This window comes from Arachis stenosperma, chromosome 1, assembly GCF_014773155.1.
Source record: "Arachis stenosperma cultivar V10309 chromosome 1, arast.V10309.gnm1.PFL2, whole genome shotgun sequence".
NCBI lineage: Eukaryota > Viridiplantae > Streptophyta > Magnoliopsida > Fabales > Fabaceae > Arachis > Arachis stenosperma.
Window position 1 is genome coordinate 133228747 of NC_080377.1, and position 10439 is coordinate 133239185.

Sequence of the window (10439 nt, forward strand, 5' to 3'; positions counted from 1 at the left end):
ATAACAAACAAGGTTTCTTAACAAATGGCACACATAGTTAGAAAGCCCACCAAAATAGGCATCTAACATTGAAAATTCAACAAAATTGGCATTAGATTCTGCTATAAAAGCAGTAGACATACAAAAATTTCATGTCAATAGAAATTCACCTTCCATTGTTTTTTCAAATATCAAAAATTGAATCTCCAATAAGGTACTTGTCTTTTTGACATGTTATGTGAATTTCAACTTCATATGTCTTATTCGAGCTCCACATGGTTTAATATTTTCTTTGTCTTCCTTAATTAACATGGTTTCCTAGTTTATAAACATATGATTGATATTTCCAAAGATTAACATATAAACATATGATTGATGATCATATAAATATGACGATTTGCAGGAAAACATGAAGTTTATACCTGAAGTGTTATTACTATCATTAACAATTATACTGTTGCAATCAAGCATCATATTTGCACGACAATATGAGAATTCAAATCATATCAAGACGGCTACTTTTTATAGTGAGCAATTTGTATTGGAACCAGGAAAGGTCACGATAACAGATTTATTCGATATTGAGTTTCCAAGAGGACACATCGGAATCAAGAATTTTCAAGCCGAGTTAGTTGATGAACATCATAATTCTTTGCCATTATATGAAGCTTACCTGCACCATTATTTTGTTTTAAGATATTTTGAAAATGTCACCATGTCACGTCAGGCTAATCAAAGTCAGCCCATATACGGTAAGTATTTTAGAAGAAACGATGGAGTATGCCAGGGTAGTGTTAATTCATATTCCTGGGGGCTTGGAGTTGATGCACGAAAAACTAGCTTAGAACTACCAGATCCATTTAGAATAGAAGTAGGTACGCACCCTGAGAATGTCCCAAAGGAGTATAATGAAGAGAAATGGTTATTCGATATCATGGTTATTGACACACGTGGTACAGAAGACAAAAACGGTTGCACCGAATGCAGATGTGACCATTATAATGTCAAAAGTGAAGACTTTGTAAGCAAAACCGGTATTGATGGGAAACCAATGTCTAGTGATTATAAAGGAGGAATTTTTTGTTGTGAAAAGACTTCTCAATGCAAATTACAAAAGGAATATAATAACAAACAACAGAGAAAAGCTTCTCTTAAATATACAGTAACATGGGTTGATTGGGATCAATACCAAGTGCCTATTAAGTTTTACATACTTGATGTTACTGATCAAGTGACATATAATGGCTCCGAACCAATTCATAATTGTATGGTAAGTGACAAGTATATTTCATTTCAATTGAATGCTAAAATGCATGATTCGTGTATTTCACATGGTGACATAATTTATCATAGGTAATTAGATTAGCCAAAAATTACTTTTTATAAAATGAAGTGAGTATTAATCTCTTTTTAGTTATATAATAAATGATCGATAACAACTTTTTAATTTGTTGCAGGTAGAGTATTCTATCACTCCACAAAATACTGACATTGGGCATTATCATATTAAAAAGACAAAGATCCCAATGAAAAAGGGTGGTAATCTAATCTACTCTACAGTTCATGTGCATCCAGGAATCGTTAATGCAACTTTATATGGGGAGGTAATTATCAATATTTCATATCTAGTCTTTACAACTGCGTATAAATTATTTTGTTAGCTGACCATTCTATATTTGTTTATTAAGTAATATTATTTCTTATTTTTTCATCTTCTTAAGAAGTAAAATATTTTAAAATATATTTGTCCTTATTTTTTTCCTTTTCTTCAGAATGGAAAGGTATTATGTGCGGTTCAACCAACATACGGCACAGGAGAAGAGCCAGGAAATGAAAAAGGCTATGTTGTTGGAATGTCTGGTTGTTATCCAAAACCAGGCTCTATCAAGATTCAGGATGGCGAAATATTAACGGTGGAATTCATACATGAAAATAAATATAATACTGGACTTATGGGACATTTCTACGTGTATTTGGCAGAAGAATTACCATAGTTGTCAGAACCGAACCGATGATCGAACCGATTAGGTTACTGGGTCACTGGGTTACTGGGTTAACCGGTGGGTTACTGGTCGAACCGGTTAACCCGGTATAATTAAATAATTATATAAATTTTAATTATTTTTTCTTTATTATAAGTACTTTTATTTTGTTTTTATAAAAATAATTATCATTTTTAAATTTTAATATTTTATCAATTAGTTTATATTTATTGTATTATTATATTATTATAGGTGAAAACTCACATGCAGTTGTTTTTATGTGAAGTTGATATTTAAAAATAGTTAGATGATTTGACAAGTTTGACTAAATATCATCTAACGATTTTCAACTATCAACTTCATATGAAGACAACTGCATGTGAGTCTTTACCTATTATTATATACTATAAGTATTTATTGAAAAATAATATTAATAGATATCATATAATCATGAATAAAATAAATTGTGATTAGTAAATTTTTTGTTTATCTTTTTAATTTATATATATTTAATTAATTTTATAGTTAAATAAAATATAATTGATTTAAAAATGAGTGACTTTAAAATTAAAATAAATTGAATATAAGTAAAATAAAAGATTGCTATATGTATTATAATTTGTATATATATTGGTAACAAGCATTGCCAGCTTGGTGGTAAGAGTGTCCTTGCTGTAGAAACCCATGTCAAGCATTTTGAAAAAAAATTTAGAAATCACAAGCCTTGACACTTGGCAGCGCTGGAGCATATGGAGAATGGTGGACTTTGTAAACCCCGTAAAATTAGCAAATAATTAGTCAATAAATTAAATATTAATAAAAAATAAAAAACGTGAATTTTATAGTTTAATAAGATAGAACGAATTAAAATAAGAATTTCAGCACTAATTTTTAAAAATTTGGCCCAAGATTGGGCTAAACAAGGCAAACTGGTCAAATCGATCCTAAATCGGGCCCGTGGGCCCAACCAACTCATTAAATAAAATGAGTTGAAGCTCATTCTCCTCCCCATTCATGCAAACACGCTGGTTTCAGCAAGAAAGGGGGGAGGAACACTTCCCATTTACAAACCCTCACTCAAACCTTTGATTCCAAATAACTTCTCGCTTCGAGCTCCGATCGCCGCACCGTTTAAGGTCTTGGGAATGCCAGAGGCAATCCTAGAATGCCAACACTCAGATTATAAAACTTAAAGGACTAAAATAGAAACCAAGAATCAGGGTGATTCTCTAAAGCTTTCTAAACCAAGGTTGCGAGAACCGGACCGGTCAATGAACCGGTGAGGTTACTGGTTCAATGGTTCATTGGTTCGACCGGGGTTCAACCGGGGTTCAACCGGTTTAATTAAATATTAAATAAAATTATTAAAAATCTAAAAATAATTTTAAATATTTAAATTTAATAATTTCTAACTTAATAAAATTTAAAATTTCACATAATAAAGAGCAGAACTTCAAGAAGAGAGTTATGTAGAGTCAGCACTTAAGCATAAATATGCAGCATATACATATAGTATTCTTTCATACATACATTTTTGAAACAAGACTAAAAATACACAAGCATAAAAATCAAAACCATGTAAATAACATGACACTTATGTCTAAATTGTTAATAACTACAATACCATCAACAGTTTAAATACAACACCAAGAACAACACAGCAAGATTATTAACAAAAAAATACAAATTATTGTGTAATATAAATTATTAACAATTAATCAATAACACAGCAAAAGAACAATTATTAATACCATAACAAGAACACAGCAAAGAGGATTGCAAGAATTGCAACAACACACCATTCCATACCATAACACAGTAAGAACAACTTTCCAATACACAACACAACAAGAACACAGCAAAGAGGAGAGGACTCACCTACCAGAATCTTCAGCAAACAAATTCATGAACAAATAACCTCAGAATCATGAAGCCAGCAAACAAACAAATAATGAAGCCAGTAAACAAAATCATGAACAGATATCAAAATCAAGCAGAAAAATCAAAATCAAGCAGAGAAAATCGAAATTCATGAACGAATAACCTCAGAATCATGAAGCCAGCAAACAAACAAATTTATTCAACATTTCAACAAATTTATTCATCATACAAAAAATTGAAGAACAAATTTATTCCTCTCACAAAGAATTGAAGAACAAATTTATTCAACATTCGAACGGAAGCCAGAAACCCAGAACTTACCGCAAGTGAAGAACGAACAAAAGCCAGAAAAATAGCACGAACAGAAGCCAGAAAACCAGAAACCCAGAAGCCAGAAACAGTGCTTGAAACCCAGAAGCCAGAAAGTCAGAAACCCAGAACCCGCAACGGTGCTTCACGACCAGCGACCAAAACCCAGAAACCCAGAACCCGCAACGCCGCAACGGTGCTTCACGACCCGCGACCAAAACCCAGAAACCCAGCAGCCGCAACGGTGCACAACGACCCGCGACGGTGGGAGTGTTCTTCACAGCGTTCGTCGGTCGCGACGGTGGTCACTGGCTCACTGCCGGCGTTGATTGTGGAGTCCCTCTGCTCGTTGGAGGAAAAGGAAAGTAGGGTTAAGGGAGGCGTGTGGTGACAACTGAGTACTGAATGATTTGGGGGTGGGTTAGGTTAGTGGGTTGTGGGTTCTGTTTTTTGTTTTGTTTTTTTTTTTTTTGCGTCACAAAACGACGCCGTTTTGGGCTATTTTAAAAAACCGGAACTTCAAAAAACCCGCCCGGTTCGTCCGGTTCACCGGTTTTTTAACCAATTTTTTGCAGAGAGGTTTTGGAAGTCATCCGAACCGGCCAGATGATCGGTTCCCGGTTAATCCGGTCGAACCGGCCGGTCCGGTCCGGTTCTCAGAACAATGTTCTAAACTTAACCAATTCCTTAAATCTAACTAAAACTTAACTAGAATCCTAAATCTCACCGCCTTCCCTCCGCTCCTCCATCCCGTTGAAATTATAAAGACAAACAAACAGACAATGGCAAACATAGGGAGAATACAAGTAATACAGATAGCAAATATAACAAATAGCATATTATAATCACTTAGGAAATCCCAATTAATGCACAAGTAAGCAATTTTTTTAGGACTTTAATACTCCTTTTTATCTATTTAGAAAATATATATTCTCTTTTTCTCAAGGATTAAAATAACATACACTTCAATTTATTTTGCTAAAATACCTATTAATAACCATTATAATTATATATGTAAGTTGTAATAGTTTTTTGGTTTATTTTAAATAACAATAATAATATATAATTTAAAATATATATTTATTATTAGTGTAATAAATTTTATTTGTTTTAATATTTTATCACATAACATAAAATATTTTAAGTCATTATAAAAATATTAATTTAAAGTTTTTATATATTCATGATTATTAATAAAATATTAAAAATAAATAAATTTATTACATTAATCATGAAATATATATAAAAAATTGAATTAAATTTTTTTGTAATGAGTTAAATATTTAATAGCATGTAAGAAAATATTAAAAGCAAATAAAATTTTATTACCATAATAATAATAATATATTTCATATTATTATTTAAATTAATCAAATAGTTTTCACTTATAATAGGAGTTAAAATTGGCAATAATTAAGTAAGAAAAAATATGCAATAGTGAAGTTAAAATATGTATATTTTAGTGCGAAAATTTTAGAGATCAAAATCCTAGACAGTCAAATCTTTTTTTTAACTAAGTTCAATCAAGTCAAATTTATATACCAGCGTTTATGTTATCGTTATCGTTTCGTTCTCGTTGTTCTTCGTCCTCATCCTCCTCCTCCTCCACCTTCATTATCATTATCATGATCATCATCATCATCACCATCTCCTCCTTTACCACCACCTCCTCCGATCCTCCTCCGTCCTCCTCTTACTCCTCTTCTTTTTTTTTCTTCCTCCTCTTCCTTCATTATCATCACTATCGTCGTCATCATCATCTTCTTATTAGTTCAATATCATAAATTAGTTTAATAATAACAAAAGTGATATAGAAATTTTTGGTTAATGACACAAGAAATCTATTAAAAAAAAGTTTAGATTTTTTAATTTGCAAAAGTAAAACGTTCTTCTTTTAGATGCCCCATTAGAGGAAATTGTACTTCATAAAGCTCCAAACAAAATAAATAAAAATTCTATTAAAGTTATTTGTAACTTAAGAAATTTTTTTTATCATAAACAAAAAATTTTAAATTTCACATTATGGTTTTGCTGAATTATTGCCGTATAAAAGCAATACTCTAAGTACTGAGTTAAGTCGGTCATTTTTTACAAAAACAAAGAAAGAAAATAGAAAGAGGGTATCAATCTATCAGATTAATAGATTATAAAAGGAATATTAAATATACGCAATACCTAGACAGTATCGTATTTAATTTACTAAATAATTTTTATACTTTATTAAGTCGTTTAATTTTCAAATTTTGTGTTAGCTTGAACTATAACATAAATTCATGTGGATTTATTTTTGGCCAAAATATCAAAAGAATCGCATAAGAAGAGGATAAGGTTAAAAAACAAATTTGACAAAATCTAAAAAAATATCTTATTATCTAAACAATTTTACAACAAAGATGAATTCATAGTTGAGTTGGAATTAAGTTGTCACTTAATGTATACTAAAAAAATAAAAAATATTGTTACATTAATTGGGAACTAATAACAAACAAGGTTTCTTAACAAATGGCACACATAGTTAGAAAGCCCACCAAAATAGGCATCTAACATTGAAAATTCAACAAAATTGGCATTAGATTCTGCTATAAAAGCAGTAGACATACAAAAATTTCATGTCAATAGAAATTCACCTTCCATTGTTTTTTCAAATATCAAAAATTGAATCTCCAACAAGGTACTTGTCTTTTTGACATGTTATGTGAATTTCAACTTCATATGTCTTATTCGAGCTCCACATGGTTTAATATTTTCTTTATCTTCCTTAATTAACATGGTTTCCTAGTTTATAAACATATGATTGATATTTCCAAAGATTAACATATAAACATATGATTGATGATCATATAAATATGACGATTTGCAGGAAAACATGAAGTTTATACCTGAAGTTTTATTACTATCATTAACAATTATACTGTTGCAATCAAGCATCATATTTGCACGACAATATGAGAATTCAAATCATATCAAGACGGCTACTTTTTATAGTGAGCAATTTGTATTGGAACCAGGAAAGGTCACGATAACAGATTTATTCGATATTGAGTTTCCAAGAGGACACATCGGAATCAAGAATTTTCAAGCCGAGTTAGTTGATGAACATCATAATTCTTTGCCATTATATGAAGCTTACCTGCACCATTATTTTGTTTTAAGATATTTTGAAAATGTCACCATGTCACGTCAGGCTAATCAAAGTCAGCCCATATACGGTAAGTATTTAGAAGAAACGATGGAGTATGCCAGGGTAGTGTTAATTCATATTCCTGGGGGCTTGGAGTTGATGCACGAAAAACTAGCTTAGAACTACCAGATCCATTTAGAATAGAAGTAGGTACGCACCCTGAGAATGTCCCAAAGGAGTATAATGAAGAGAAATGGTTATTCGATATCATGGTTATTGACACACGTGGTACAGAAGACAAAAACGGTTGCACCGAATGCAGATGTGACCATTATAATGTCAAAAGTGAAGACTTTGTAAGCAAAACCGGTATTGATGGGAAACCAATGTCTAGTGATTATAAAGGAGGAATTTTTTGTTGTGAAAAGACTTCTCAATGCAAATTACAAAAGGGATATAATAACAAACAACAGAGAAAAGCTTCTCTTAAATATACAGTAACATGGGTTGATTGGGATCAATACCAAGTGCCTATTAAGTTTTACATACTTGATGTTACTGATCAAGTGACATATAATGGCTCCGAACCAATTCATATTGTATGGTAAGTGACAAGTATATTTCATTTCAATTGAATGCTAAAATGCATGATTCGTGTATTTCACATGGTGACATAATTTATCATAGGTAATTAGATTAGCCAAAAATTACTTTTTATAAAATGAAGTGAGTATTAATCTCTTTTTAGTTATAATAAATGATCGATAACAACTTTTAATTTGTTGCAGGTAGAGTATTCTATCACTCCACAAAATACTGACATTGGGCATTATCATATTAAAAAGACAAAGATCCCAATGAAAAAGGGTGGTAATCTAATCTACTCTACAGTTCATGTGCATCCAGGAATCGTTAATGCAACTTTATATGGGGAGGTAATTATCAATATTTCATATCTAGTCTTTACAACTGCGTATAAATTATTTTATTAGCTGACCATTCTATATTTGTTTATTAAGTAATATTATTTCTTAATTTTTCATCTTCTTAAGAAGTAAAATATTTTAAAATATATTTGTCCTTATTTTTTTCCTTTTCTTCAGAATGGAAAGGTATTATGTGCGGTTCAACCAACATACGGCACAGGAGAAGAGCCGGAAATGAAAAGGCTATGTTGTTGGAATGTCTGGTTGTTATCCAAAACCAGGCTCTATCAAGATTCAGGATGGCGAAATATTAACGGTCGAATTCATACATGAAAATAAATATAATACTGGACTTATGGGACATTTCTACGTGTATTTGGCAGAAGAATTACCATAGTTGTCAGAACCGAACCGATGATCGAACCGATCAGGTTACTGGGTCACTGGGTTACTGGGTTAACCGGTGGGTCACTGGTCGAACCGGTTAACCCGGTATAATTAAATAATTATATAAATTTTAATTATTTTTTCTTTATTATAAGTACTTTTATTTTGTTTTTATAAAAATAATTATCATTTTTAAATTTTAATATTTTATCAATTAGTTTATATTTATTGTATTATTATATTATTATAGGTGAAAACTCACATGCAGTTGTTTTTATGTGAAGTTGATATTTAAAAATAGTTAGATGATTTGACAAGTTTGACTAAATATCATCTAACGATTTTCAACTATCAACTTCATATGAAGACAACTGCATGTGAGTCTTTACCTATTATTATATACTATAAGTATTTATTGAAAAATAATATTAATAGATATCATATAATCATGAATAAAATAAATTGTGATTAATAAATTTTTTGTTTATCTTTTTAATTTATATATATTTAATTAATTTTATAGTTAAATAAAATATAATTGATTTAAAAATGAGTGACTTTAAAATTAAAATAAATTGAATATAAGTAAAATAAAAGATTGCTATATGTATTATAATTTGTATATATATTGGTAACAAGCATTGCCAGCTTGGTGGTAAGAGTGTCCTTGCTGTAGAAACCCATGTCAAGCATTTTGAAAAAAGTTTAGAAATCACAAGCCTTGACACTTGGCAGCGCTGGAGCATATGGAGAATGGTGGACTTTGTAAACTCCGTAAAATTAGCAAATAATTAGTCAATAAATTAAATATTAATAAAAAATTAAAAACGTGAATTTTATAGTTTAATAAGATAGAACGAATTAAAATAAGAATTTCAGCACTAATTTTTAAAAATTTGGCCCAAGATTGGGCTAAACGAGCCAAACTGGTCAAATTGATCCCAAATCGGGCCCGTGGGCCCAACCAACTCATTAAATAAAATGAGTTGAAGCTCATTCTCCTCCCCATTCATGCAAACACGCTGGGTTTCAGCAAGAAAGGGGGGAGGAACACTTCCCATTTATAAACCCTCACTCAAACCTTTGATTCCAAATAACTTCTCGCTTCGAGCTCCGATCGCCGCACCGTTTAAGGTCTTGGGAATGCCAGAGACAATCCTAGAATGCCAACACTCAGATTATAAAACTTAAAGGACTAAAATAGAAACCAAGAATCAGGGTGATTCTCTAAAGCTTTCTAAACTTAACCAATTCCTTAAATCTAACTAAAACTTAACTAGAATCCTAAATCTCACCGCCTTCCCTCCGCTCCTCCATCCCCGTTGAAATTATAAAGACAAACAAACAGACAATGACAAACACAGGGAGAATACAAGTAATACAGATAGCAAATATAACAAATAGCATATTATAATCACTTAGAAAATCCCAATTAATGCACAAATAAGCAATTTTTTTAGGACTTTAATACTCCTTTTTATCTATTTAGAAAATATATATTCTCTTTTTCTCAAGGATTAAAATAACATACACTTCAATTTATTTTGCTAAAAATACCTATTAATAACGTAAGACCCCGAATTTTCTGAAATTAAATAATGAATTATTTGTAATTTATTATGTGTATTTATAATTTTATTTTCAGAAATTTATTTTTACAAAAAGTAATTAAATCAAAGTTATCAAACTTCGTGTTTAAAATTATCTAGGACTCGTATAATTTTCATAATAATTGGGTATTTTTTTATTTAAAATTTAAAGTTTTAGTAGTTGAAAAATAATGAGGATTTGTTAATTTAATTTGAATAATTGATATTTAAAGTTTAATACTTTAATTTTATGAACTAAAAGAAA

The 10439-nt window shown here is 30.5% G+C and overlaps 1 pseudogene; it reads left to right on the forward strand.

The window, feature by feature from the left end:
- Nucleotides 1-388: 388 nt before the first annotated feature.
- Nucleotides 389-8512, forward strand: LOC130961072 (uncharacterized; annotated as a pseudogene).
- The last annotated feature ends 1927 nt before the right edge of the window (nucleotides 8513-10439 follow it).